This window comes from Lepisosteus platostomus, unplaced genomic scaffold, assembly GCF_059453375.1.
Source record: "Lepisosteus platostomus isolate fLepPlt1 unplaced genomic scaffold, fLepPlt1.hap1 Scaffold_42_H1, whole genome shotgun sequence".
Classification (NCBI taxonomy): Eukaryota; Metazoa; Chordata; class Actinopteri; order Semionotiformes; family Lepisosteidae; genus Lepisosteus; species Lepisosteus platostomus.
Window position 1 is genome coordinate 490,174 of NW_028291665.1, and position 12,773 is coordinate 502,946.

Consider the following 12,773-nt stretch of genomic DNA (forward strand, 5'->3'; position numbering starts at 1 on the left):
GGTGAGTGGGTCTGTTCGATCACAGCACTAGGCGAATCCCCAATCCCCTTTTGTGCGTGGTGACAGAAGAAGTCTGGTCTGTTTCCTCCCGGTTTCGATCCGGGGATCTTTCGTGTGTGAGGCAAACGTGATAACCACTACACTACGGAAACTGTGGTCAGATGTGCCCAGCGGCCCAGCGCTGAGCTTCACCAATGCGATTCAGCTGCTTCCAGTGCCTTTATTGGGGTGCGCTGATGGACCGTGCTCTCTCTCCAGAGACCAGCACGCCTGTCATGGACGGAGCAGGAAAGACGGCGCCACATTCTACAGCCCTCTCCACGCAATCGACGAAATCGGGCTACTGAAGTGGAGAAAATCGCCTCTCCAGAAAGTGCAAATATCATCTTGGAGAGTATAAATCCTATTGCCGAAGGTAAGCCCCGCTAAGCCCCGGCGCAAAATAGGCAGGCAGGACCGCACTAAGCGTCAGAGCCGCCGTGAGCGCTACGGGGAAGGCAAGGGCTCAGGCAGAGTCTATCATAAGACTGGACGAAGGGAGTCGACTGCAGCCCGCCTGGCCAGGCTTGAACAAGCCCTGCCTGAGAGATCAGGACAGGGTAAACCTTCCGCAGCGAATGCCAGAAGTGTGAATGAGCTTAGGGGGACCACGCCCCTTCTCACTGGAGGAGGCGGGGATCCGTCCCAAGCCCCTCCCTCAGTCTATCTGATTGGGTGGGAGGGTTCCTGTCTGGAAGAAGGCTGTGACTCTGAGTTGGGCGCTGACCCCGCCCCTGAAGTCAAAGAAAAGGCAGGCTTCCTACAATTCTTAGGGAATCTCAGCCAGAAAGGCAAAGCAAGGCGTATTTATATCAAGGTTTCTCTTGAAAACGTCTTAGATAGAGAAGCACTGATTGACACTGGGGCTGAAATTAGTTTGATGTCAGCCGATCTACTCAGCGAGCTCAAACGAGTAGCGAAAGGAAAAGGCATCAGACTTAAGGTAGAACCGTGTAAGATAGATATTTCCAGCTATACCCAGGATCATGCCAGGATCACACACCGAGTGTGGGTGGCACTTAGGTTCGGGCCAATGAACGTGGTGCATCCTGTTTACATCTCTAGGTTAAAAACAGAGCCACTACTCATTGGCCAAGACCTGCTTGACAGGCTGGAGCCTCTGGTGGACTGCCAGCGTGGAAAATTGTGGGCTCAGGTCAAAAACCCTAAGCCTGTTGCACAGCAAAAAGGGGGATTCAGTGGTTATGCTGTGATCACACAGTGCCCACTGAACACTATAGCTGAGTTGGAGGTTCCTCCTGGTTCCTCTGGACGAGAATAAATGTCTCTTCTTGCTTTCCAAAACTACAGGGAAGTCCTGCCCAGGCCAGCACTCCCACGGTCTCCCAACTACAGGAGCAGTGCTCCGAGCAGCTGCTTGACCCGCCAGGTAAAGCACACCCCCTTTTCATCCCTGAAGAAGAGTGGATCTCCCTGTCCGGTAATGAATGGGAGTCCTTTCTGTGCACCCTGGTACCTCAGGGGGTCCAGGACTACCACCCCATGGTGGTGGGAGGGGGTCCAGGTGGCAGAAGTGCAGGTTGATGATGTAATTCTTAGCCTCAGCTCTGAGAAGTCCATAATCAGTGAAGGTCTGTTCGAGGACCTGTCGCGAAGCTGTCAGGTGACCCTGGTGACGCAGTCACAGGTTCTGTGGTGGGCACCCCCACCTCATAGGTCCATTTGGAGCAAAGGAAGCTGTGTAGCTTCCATCTCCATCGGAAAAAGGAAGTTTGCTCACTACTTCCAGGTAGCACCTCAGCTGACCCATTCGGTCTGCATTGGTGCAGACCTATTGGTTCGACTGGGCGCCCAGCTGGACACAGTAAACAGTGTGCTGTGGAAACGGGTGGACCCAGATGCCCACTCTCTAAGCGGTGACCCCGAGAACATTCGGTCAGGTCAGACGATTCCTCAGGCCTGCCAGGTAGTAAACGAATCGGACCTGATCGTTCCTGCGTCAACAGCAGGGTTTCCGGTACGCCTTGTCCTAAAGAAGGGACAGAGAATGGACGCTGAGATGGTTTTCTTCCAACCATCAGCTCAGTTTATCAGACTGAACCTAGCAGTCTGTTGAACCCCCAGACTGGAACGGAATGGCTGAGCCACCTGCCTGTTGGTGCAGAACATAGCAAAACAAGATGTCAAAATCCCTGCTCGCACTGACATGGGACTGGAATTGACAATAGTTTCTATGATTTCGAACTGGCCATCCCAGTACTGGGGCAGCTCCCTGGTCCCTTGGCTTCATAAAAGCGCCCCTGTAATAAAGAAATTAAATCCAAAATCAAGAGGGCAGTTGCCTACTGAAATACAAGAAGTCATCAATTTTAACCTAGCAACACATTAAAGGCTGCATCTATACAAGTACGATTCTAGAAATGCTCACCAGATTACGTTTTAAGAAGGAACTGCGCTTCAGGTTCTGCCGAGATCTTAACTCGGATGGCAGGATTCAGAGTCCGGAGTGCGGACTGATTGCGCACGGAGGGTCCATATACTGTGGATCCCTCAGTGATCTTCCGCGTGTTCAAACAGCCAGCGTGTGACTCCCCTGTCCCCGTGACCTCATTGCTCTGCTCTCTCCTCTGTGCAGCCGAGCCCGATTCACGGTAAAGTGAAAAAAAATATGCCCTCAACGTGAGATTTACTCTGGAGCGAGGATAGATGTTACCTTTTTATCATTGAACAGGATGTATGTGATGTGGCGACTAGGTTCAATTTTGTATCCTCTTTAAAAGATTAAGGACTGGGGTGAGCGTGATTTACCACCCTTTCAGCTAAGAACCCGACGTGCACACCGTTTAAGCTGCATAGACTCGGTCGTTTAACTCTTCTCCATTAGCAGGGTTAAGGTTAAAGAAAAAAAACATTGCTGACTTCTTTTTTTTTTGCCAGCTGCTAGCGCTGATTAGCAAGGTTTGTATTTCATGTTTTGCAAGTTGCATCCATTTTAAGAAAAACAAGTCGTGTTAAAGACAGGAAATGAATACTTGCATTTAATTAAGTCTAGCCGTAGGCGGTTATCCACTGGGATTCAGACCCAGGGCCTCCTGTTTACTAGACAGGCGCTTTAACCAACTAAGCCACAGCGCCCCGGGAGTGCTGTCCTTTTGCAGCCACTTGGACACACCACTCAGACACATCTGCATTCGGTGTGTGCTCCGCCTGCTCGCTGAGCAAGTTGCCACCTTTACATACAATAGCAACATCGACACCAAGAGAAAGGATGACAAATGGCTTTTATCTGGAACTTTTCATGTCCAAGGAGCTCAATGTGCTTTCTGTGTACAACAGGGCCACTGAACTCCACGCTGGCCACTGAACCACAGCAGTGGCTTGCTGGCTTGACATCTCCCAAGGAAAATGTTGAAATCGCATGTGGAACAGGAAAATGACCCTCGAGTACAAGGGAAAAAAAAGAAAAAGATCATCTGGAGCGCACCAACCCAGTTGGGACAGCCCAGTTTTGTTAATGAGGTGGCCGAGTGGTTAAGGCGATGGATTGCTAATCCATTGTGCTTTGCACGCATGGGTTCAAATCCCATCCTCGTTGGTTTCCATGTCTGTTTCCATTCTGTTTTTGATCCCTATTGCTCAATGCACAGTGAAAGCATTGCATACATGTGTCTGACAATGAGAAATGGGCCCCTGAGACAGTCATTTGCCTGTTTCACAAATGATCGTATTTTACTAGAGATTCTGTTTGGGATTCAGATGTGCATTCGGACAGCAATCCCTTTCAAGAAATGATACGTTCTGGATGAGGTCAAAGGTGCATCATTTGGACACTTTGTGGGCTTGAAATACAAAGAAAATCATGTTCTATGGTACAAGATAAATACAAAACTTAAGCTTTTATTATAATTAGATTTGTTTATAAAGCATAAGCAATCATTTATTACATTAATATGTGTAAAAATAACATTTTAGCATCATACGTTTAGTATATTTAGTCCCTAATGCTGAAAGAAATGATCATAGAACATGACTTCTAACCTTACCTGCGGTGTTTTTGATCCCTATTGCTCAATGCACAGTGAAAGCATTGCATACATGTGTCTGACAATGAGAAATGGGCCCCTGAGACAGTAATTTGCCTGTTTCACAAATGATCGTATTTTACTAGAGATTCTGTTTGGGATTCAGATGTGCATTCGGACAGCAATCCCTTTCAAGAAATGATACGTTCTGGATGAGGTCAAAGGTGCTGGAACACTGTATTTAGGATGTGTTTGCAGTTATTCTGTGTTTCTAGCTTCAACCCAGTGATATATATATATATATGCTCACTGATTTTTTGGTACATGCCCAGGGCAATAATCATTATGAGGATTTATTTCCATATGTGCTAGAGGTAGTGTTGTGAAATTCTTCAACACACTGGATCGCAGGTTTAAACCTGCACTCTTACTCCTCAAATACCAACAAATGCAGATATGTAGCAATCATATTGTAGCTGACACTCATTTGCCTGTTTCACAAATGATCATATTTTACTAGAGATTCTGTTTGGGATACGGATGTGCATTCTGACAACAATCTCTTTCAAAAAATGATTTTACCTTATCGCAGCTTTGCCCCTCTTGCCTCTTTGGAAAATATCTCCATCTTGTGGTCGTTGTTGGTAATGTCTAGACAATATCTCCATCTTGTGGTCGTTGTTGGTAATGTCTTCTTATGCCCTTTTTTTATTTCAATTCTTTATTAGTTGATTCTAGAATCTCTACAATAGAGCTGAAAATATCAGTTGTGTAGCAGACAATATGACATTAGTTATAGTCCAATTAAGACTTTATTACCCTGTTTGTAACATAACAAATTAAAATTGATTAAAACTAAGTTTGGAACACCAGGGAACATAAAAAATGATTTTTAGGAAAACCATGAGGTTCTCTGTGTCCGATGCCTGCAAGGGGAGAAAGCTAGAATCCTTTGCTTTTTCAAAATTTGAAAATAAACATCATATAACAACAGCTTTCATTCCTAGGAGTGAAAAATAACCATTTTTGAAGACATTAGTTTCTAAAACACTACAATAAAGTTAAAAACATCCGTTTTATATTACTTTTAGTATTTTTAGTGAAATTAATCATTTATTGCACTATTTTTAATATAATCTCTAATTAAAAGTGAATAGAATTAAGTTTGGAGCAACAAGGAACACAAAAAAAAAAAGATTTTAAGGAAAAAAATGATGTCTTCTGTGCCAGGTGCCTGCAAGGGGAGAAAGCTAGAATCCTACCCAGGCTCCTGGAGCTCTGTCCTGGCTAAAGGAGGGTGAATCCATCCCATTCAAATCTCCATGAAAAAATGATATTTTTAAATTTGAAAAAAAAAACATTATAGAACAACATCTCTTGGTCCACAGAGTGCAAAAATCCAACTTTGAAGAAAATCCATTGACTGATCCCGGAATCCTGAAGTTTCTTCGCATGATATCGGGCTTGCAACCACTTTCTGGAAAATGATGAAAAATGCCAAAAATGAAAAAAAAAGTTATCAATTCTAGAGCCTAAGAGGAAAATAAGACAAATGTATATCTCCAAATAATTTTATGTGCTTCAGAAGAGCCCAGGAAAGTTTTTTGCATACATGAAACCACGCCCGTTTGCACGTAAGCAGACATGGTTGCACACACGACTGCATGAAAGCACGCGTGCATGCAAAATCATCCTGTTAAGCATTTGAAAAGCCGCACCACGGCGCACTTGAAATAGCTCTTACATTAGTGGTCGACACAGGAATCGCCTTTTTATTTATGCTCTTACCAACGCGATGGAAAGCAAAACAAAGCAAAGCAGAGCAAAACAAAACGAACAAACGCAAAACCCTCACGTCCCGCACTTGCATATAACGCCGTTACGTGCCCAAGCGGTATTGTACGTCATCCTAGCACTGCACCCCGGGGCGTACGGTATATGGGAATGAGCACACGCCACGAATCGTCTCAAATCACTCCCTACAGCTGTAAGGCGCCTTGAAGCGTGCACCCCCAACATTCTTCTTTGCGCATCTGTGAAAGGTAAACTCTTGAGCAAACTCTGAACCAGCTCTAAGGAAACTAATCCGAATTGATTACCTTTTTTTAGGATTCTAGCTTTCTCCCCTTGCAGGCATCGGGCACAGAGGACCTCGTGGTTTTCCTAAAAATCTTTTTTTTTTGTGTTCCTTGTTGTTCCAAACTTAATTTTAATCACTTTTAATTAGAGATTTTATTAAAAATAGTGCAATAAATGACTAATTTCACTAAAAATAATGTAATATAAAACTGATGTTTTTAACTTTATTGTAGTGTTTTAGAAACTACTATGTCTTCAAAAATGGTTATTTTTCACTCCTAGGAATGAAAGCTGTTGTTATATGATGTTTATTTTCAAATTTTGAAAAAATCAAAGGATTCTAGCTTTCTCCCCTTGCAGGCATTGGACACAGAGAACCTCATGGTTTTCCTAAAAATCATTTGTTATGTTCCCTGGTGTTCCAAACTTAGTTTTAATCAATTTTAATTTGTTATTATGTTAAAAACAGGGTAATAAGTTTCTAATTGGACTATAAATAATGTCATATTGTCTGCTATAAAACTGATGTTTTCATCTCCATTGTAGAGATTCTAGAATCAACTAATAGAGAATTAAAATAAATAAGGGCATAAGAAGACATTACCAACAACGACCACAAGATGGAGATGTTGTCTAGACATTACCAATAACGACCACAAGATGGAGATATTGTCCAAAGAGGCAAGAAGGGCAAAGCCGCGATAAGGAGATGCTGTCAGAATGCACATCCGGATCCCAAACAGAATCTCTAGTAAAATATGATCATTTGTGAAACAGGCAAATGAGTGTCAGCTACAATATGATTGCTACATATCTGCATTTGTTGGTTTTTAAGGAGTAAGAGTGCAGGCGGTTTAAACCTGCGATCCAGTGTGTTGAAGTATTTCACAACACTACCCCTAGCACATCAGGAAATAAATCCTCATAATGATTATAGCCCTGGGCATGTACCGAAAAATCAGTGAGCATATACATATATCGCTGTGTTGAAGCTAGAGACAGAATAAGTGCAAACACATCCTAAATACAGTGTTCCTGCACCTTGACCTCATCCAGAATGTATCGTTTTTTGAAAGCGATTGCTGTCAGAATGCACAACTGAATCCCAAACAGAATCTCTAGTCAAATATGATCATTTGTGAAACAGGCAAATGAGTCTCTCAGGTGCCCATTGCTCATTTTCAGACACATTTATGCAATACTTTCACCATGCGTTGAGCAATAGGGATTAAAGATACCAGAGGTAAGGTTTAAAAGTGATTCTGAGGTGCAACACATCAGCGAAACAGCTAGGCATCTGAAATGCGGGGTTTGAGAGCCCTTCAGGGAACACCGTACCCTAAAGGTACCAGAAGTCCACTAGTATAAGCATTAAGTCACTGTCAGCCCTGTTGCAATGTGATTGCTACATATCTTCATTTCTTTGGTTTTTAAGGAGTAAGAGTGCAGGGGGTCTAAATCTGCGATCCAGTGTGTTGAAGTATTTCACAACACTACCTGTAGCCCGTCTGGAAATAAATCCTCATTCTGATTATTGACCTGGGCATGTACCAATAAATCACTGAGTATATATATATATCACTGTGTTGAAGCTAGAGACCTGTATGTAATAATATGATGCTAAAATGTTATTTTCACATGTAAGAAAACCGGCTCAGGGACGCCAAATATGTAATGTTGCCATAGCAAAATTAAATGTAGTGGCTCTCTGAAGGCACCAGTTCTGTAGGGTTTGGGCATTTACTGAGACAATTATTAATTGTAGCAGTAAATCACAAAGTTGATTCTTTTGATGGCTTTAGAATCCAACCATGTGACATAACTCAAACAACGCGCACACACAGGTACTAATACACGAGGATACATTTATTAATACATAAAATATGCATGTAAACCTAACAGATCTTATCGAGAGGGTTATCAGAATACAAAAGATATATATTCAGTCAGTTACGAAGTGTTACACATATCAAGAGGACATACGTTCAGTATATCATTCATTAAGACCGTTTCGTTAATGAACTTGGTTATAACTTCTACATTAGATACTCAAACAAGTACATAACTCTTAGGAATTAAATTGATATCAACTGGTTGGGATAACAATTGAATTCTCGAGCTGTAATGCATTGAAGTTGAATACTCATCCAATCTTTGGGGATTCAGATCTTCCTGCGGGCACAAAGAAACAGTTGCAGGCTGTTGCTGTCCAATCCGCGCTCTCTGGCTCCGTGCCAGGCTGTGCTGTGCGGCTTGCGACGCTGCGCTGCTGATGCTCACTGTGGGCTTTAACTAGCAAAGTTTGTGCACAGGAGAAAAGATGACTGTGGGTCCCAGCAAGTCAGGAAGAGGACCGGTTCGTTTCTGATGAAGAGCTAGTTCTGAATAGTGATTCAGCTGTCCACAGTTCCGACCTGTTCACGAGGCCTGCTGCTGGTGCTAACCTCGGGTGGATCCTCTGGTTATTCTCTGGCAACCTCCGCTCTAGACTCTTAGAACAAAGGAAAGTTCTGGCACTCGGACACACTGGCCGTTCCGTGGTTGTCCGGGCTGAATCTCAGGATGGTCAGGAGGCGCGCTGCGAGAATGTCCTGCCCTTGGGAGCCTTCTGCTCCTGGGCCGCCCTGCCCTGGAATTCTCCTTTGAATTCCCTTTAGAATTGTCCACAGAATCCTCTGAATCCTCCCTTCTGAATCTTACTGAATCTCACAGGCTCTCTGTGTTGCCTGTTTTTACCTGGAGGAACTTCAGCTCATTGATTGGCTGAAAGTTCCATGGGCATCAGAGTCCCACGTGGGTTACTCGGCCCTACCAGTCCCTGATTGATTGATCAAGGTGAGATATGAGTCACTTAGTCCTGACACTTAGTAATGCAGTCCAGATGTCCAACTGGCACTCCCTAGACAGATAGGCGCCAATGGATGACCATTGATCATGATAGCCAGGCTTAGCTAAGTGCATCCCCCTTTGGGAGCTGTCCTAGGACCTTAAATCACCCTGCATGAATAGTCTCTCTGTGGCTGCACCACAGAGATGAACAGAGAAATGGGGCCTCATTTGGGAAGGCTCAGAACACTTAATTCTGCCTTATTAATAAGCCTCGCCGCTACACACATATATTAATATAATAAATGATTGCTTATGCTTTATAAACAAATCTAATTAAAATAAAAGCTTAAGTTTTGTATTTATCTTGTACCATAGAACATGATTTTCTTTGTATTTCAATCCCACAAAGTGTCCAAATGACGCACTACATGATATAAGGAAGATTATCACATGCATATCGGTATTATCTTTCTTACGAAAATGCATTCCTTTCATTACCTTTTACTTTTTAAAATGAACTCAAATTGTGTATAATGTAATAATTTAAGTAGAATAGATTCTAATAATATAATGATCCAGTGTGTTGCACTACTTCACTGCTTCACTGCTCTATGCCGTCAGGAAATAAATCCTCAGACTGCTTACTGCCCTGGGCATGTACCATTGATTTACAGGAGCACATCTATTTCTCACTGCGTTGAAGCAGGAGACACACAGTCTCTGCAAACACATCCTAGATACAGTGTTCCAGCACCTTTGACCTCATCCAGAACGTATCATTTCTTGAAAGGGATTGCTGTCCGAATGCACATCTGAATCCCAAACAGAATCTCTAGTAAAATACGATCATTTGTGAAACAGGCAAATGACTGTCTCAGGGGCCCATTCCTCATTGTCAGACATATGTATGCAATGCTTTCACCGTGCATTGAGCAATAGGGATTAAAAACACAGCAGGTAAGGTTAGATGTCATGTTCTATGATCATTTCTTTCAGCATTAGGGACTAAATATACTAAACATATGATGCTAAAATGTTATTTTCACATATATTAATGTAATAAATGATTGCTTATGCTTTATAAATAAATCTAATTAAAATAAAAGCTTAAGTTTTGTATTTATCTTGTCCCATAGAACATGATTTTCTTTGTATTTCAAGCCCACAAAGTGTCCTTTGATCTCTATTCTGTGGTAATCCATGATGACCCCGTTCTTCAGGTGATTCATCATGTCCTCCCTCGCCTGTTGAGAGGCCACCTGATCTCTTCTGCCGTGGCGTGCTTCATACACGCCCTCTTGAAGTGAGCAGGAAGCTGATCAAAAGTATTCAGGCACATCTTGCACACCAGGGGAATCCTCGCGGGTTTCCTTTGAAAATAAATAATACCATCTGTGTATAGAAACAAGCTAAGACTGATTTCTTAAATTATCCTTAAAATTCTCTCTCATAGTTTGAGCATAATGATTTTATTGCATTTATATAAGAATTGCTCATTGCTCCTAAATAAATAATGGTCTCAGTCACAGACTTTCCAATAGAAGCCATTGTGGAGTTCAGCAACTGCAGGTCCAAGAAGTGGGGAAGGAATTTTAAAAGAGAAATTGAATTACAATACAGAAGGAATGGCTGAGGGTTCACTGAAATGTATAAATATACAAATTCCAAAGACTGAGTCCATATAGAAACAACTACTTTTCATTTTCAGTATAAGAAAAAAAAAACTATCTTCCAAAGCATCATAAAATTGTCCCTTCTTCCAGACCCTACTTCTCTCTTGTAGTAGTACAGCAGACCTTTCCAGGTGAGCAGATCACAGAGTCCGAAATGAGCTTCCTCCATCAAGCAAAGTACCTGAACATGACTCTGTCTTCATAAAAGCGCCCCTGTAATAAAGAAATTAAATCCAAAATCAAGAGGGCAGTTGCCTACTGAAATACAAGAAGTCATCAATTTTAACCTAGCAACACATTAAAGGCTGCATCTATACAAGTGCGATTCTAGAAATGCTCACCAGATTACGTTTTAAGAAGGAACTGCGCCACAGGTTCCGCCGAGATCTTAAATCGGATGGCAGGATTCAGAGTCCGGAGTGTGGACTGATGGCGAACGGAGGGTCCACATACTGTGGATCCCTCAGTGATCTTCCGCGTATTCAAACCGCCAGCGTGTGACTCCCCTGTCCCTGTGACCTCATTGCTCTGCTCTCTCCTCTGTGCAGCCGAGCCCGACTCACGGTAAAGTGAAAAAAAAGATGCCCTCAACGTGAGATTTACTCTGGAGCGAGGATAGATGTTACCTTTTTATCATTTAACAGGATGTATGTGATGTGGCGACTAGGTTCAATTTTGTATCCTCTTTAAAAGATTAAGGACTGGGGTGAGCGTGATTTACCACCCTTTCAGCTAAGAACCCGACTTGCGCACCGTTTAAGCTGCATAGACTCGGTCGTTTAACTCTTCTCCGTTAGCAGGGTTAAGGTTAAAGAAAAAAAAATAGCTGACTCCTTTTTTTTGCCAGCTGCTAGCGCTGATTAGCAAGGCTTGTGTTTCATGTTTTGCAAGTTGCATCCATTTTAAGAAAAACAAGTCGCGTTAAAGACAGGAAATGAATACTTGCATTTAATTAAGTCTAGCCGTAGGCGGGGATCTCCTGTTTACTAGACAGGCGCTTTAACCAACTAAGCCACGGGGCCCCAGGAGTGTTGTCCTTTTGCAGCCACTTGGACACACCACTCAGACACATCTGCATTCGGTGTGTGCTCCGCCTGCTCGCTGAGCAAGTTGCCACCTTTACATACAATAGCAACATCGACACCAAGAGAAAGGATGACAAATGGCTTTTATCTGGAACTTTTCATGTCCAAGGAGCTCAATGTGCTTTCTGTGTAAACAGGGCCACTGAACTCCACACTGGCCACTGAACCACAGCAGTGGCTTGCTGGCTTGACATCTCCCAAGGAAAATGTTGAAATCACATGTGGAACAGGAAAATGACCCTCGAGTATGTGGGGAAAAAAAGAAAAAGATCATCTGGAGCGCGCCAACCCATGTCCGGACAGCCCAGTTTCGTCGACAAGGTGGCTGAGTGGTTAAGGTGATGGACTGCTAATCCATTGTGCTCTGCAGGCATGGGTTCGAATCCCATTCTCATCGCTCTCCATGTCTGACACGTGTGCCTGTTCGACATCGGCCCTCCTGTTGTTTGCTCCGGTGCTAGAGCCGTACATTTTCTAGCAGTGGCTGAACATGGTATAGTAGGCCAACGTCGGTATCGAGCAGTGACAGTAACAGTACTTACTGCGCCCCATAAGAAATCGTTTGTCCCTGTTCAAAAGAGATTGTGCGATGTCCTGCGGCGTTCGTAAAGCAAACCTTTGACAGTTTGAAAAGAGGAATTTATTCTGCTTCCTGTGCGTGCAGTAGTTACAAAGTTGAACGTCTTTACACGATCTGCTGCAGTTTTCAGTGGGCGGGCTTTGTCAGATGGCTTGAAAAAACGCACTGTGTTTCGGCTCGGGAAACATCATGAGCAGTGTCCTGCATGTTTTCTGTGTATAGCTGTCTTTTAACGCATACAGAATTCATTCGAAATCATTGATTTCTCCAATTAACAAGGGTCCCTTTTTGAACCTGCGAGAAGCATTCTTTCAATGTAACAGATTTACTCCGGGGAAAGCCAGCACGACATTGAGAGTAGCTCAAGCTTTCAGCACCCGTATCGGACTGCGTGTATGCAGACACCGCTCAGAATCCCCTGTAAGATTCTCCCTCAATTCCGTTTTTCAGTGCTTTAGCTCTTTCAAAAGGCTTTGCTTTGCTAGTCACAATCCAAGGCTCATGA

General features: G+C 43.2%; 1 non-coding gene across 1 annotated transcript; it reads left to right on the forward strand.

Annotated features, from left to right (window-relative positions):
- Nucleotides 1-3,513: 3,513 nt before the first annotated feature.
- trnas-gcu (transfer RNA serine (anticodon GCU)) lies at nucleotides 3,514-3,595 on the forward strand. Its single transcript has one exon. It is a non-coding gene; the product is annotated as a tRNA-Ser (tRNA).
- The last annotated feature ends 9,178 nt before the right edge of the window (nucleotides 3,596-12,773 follow it).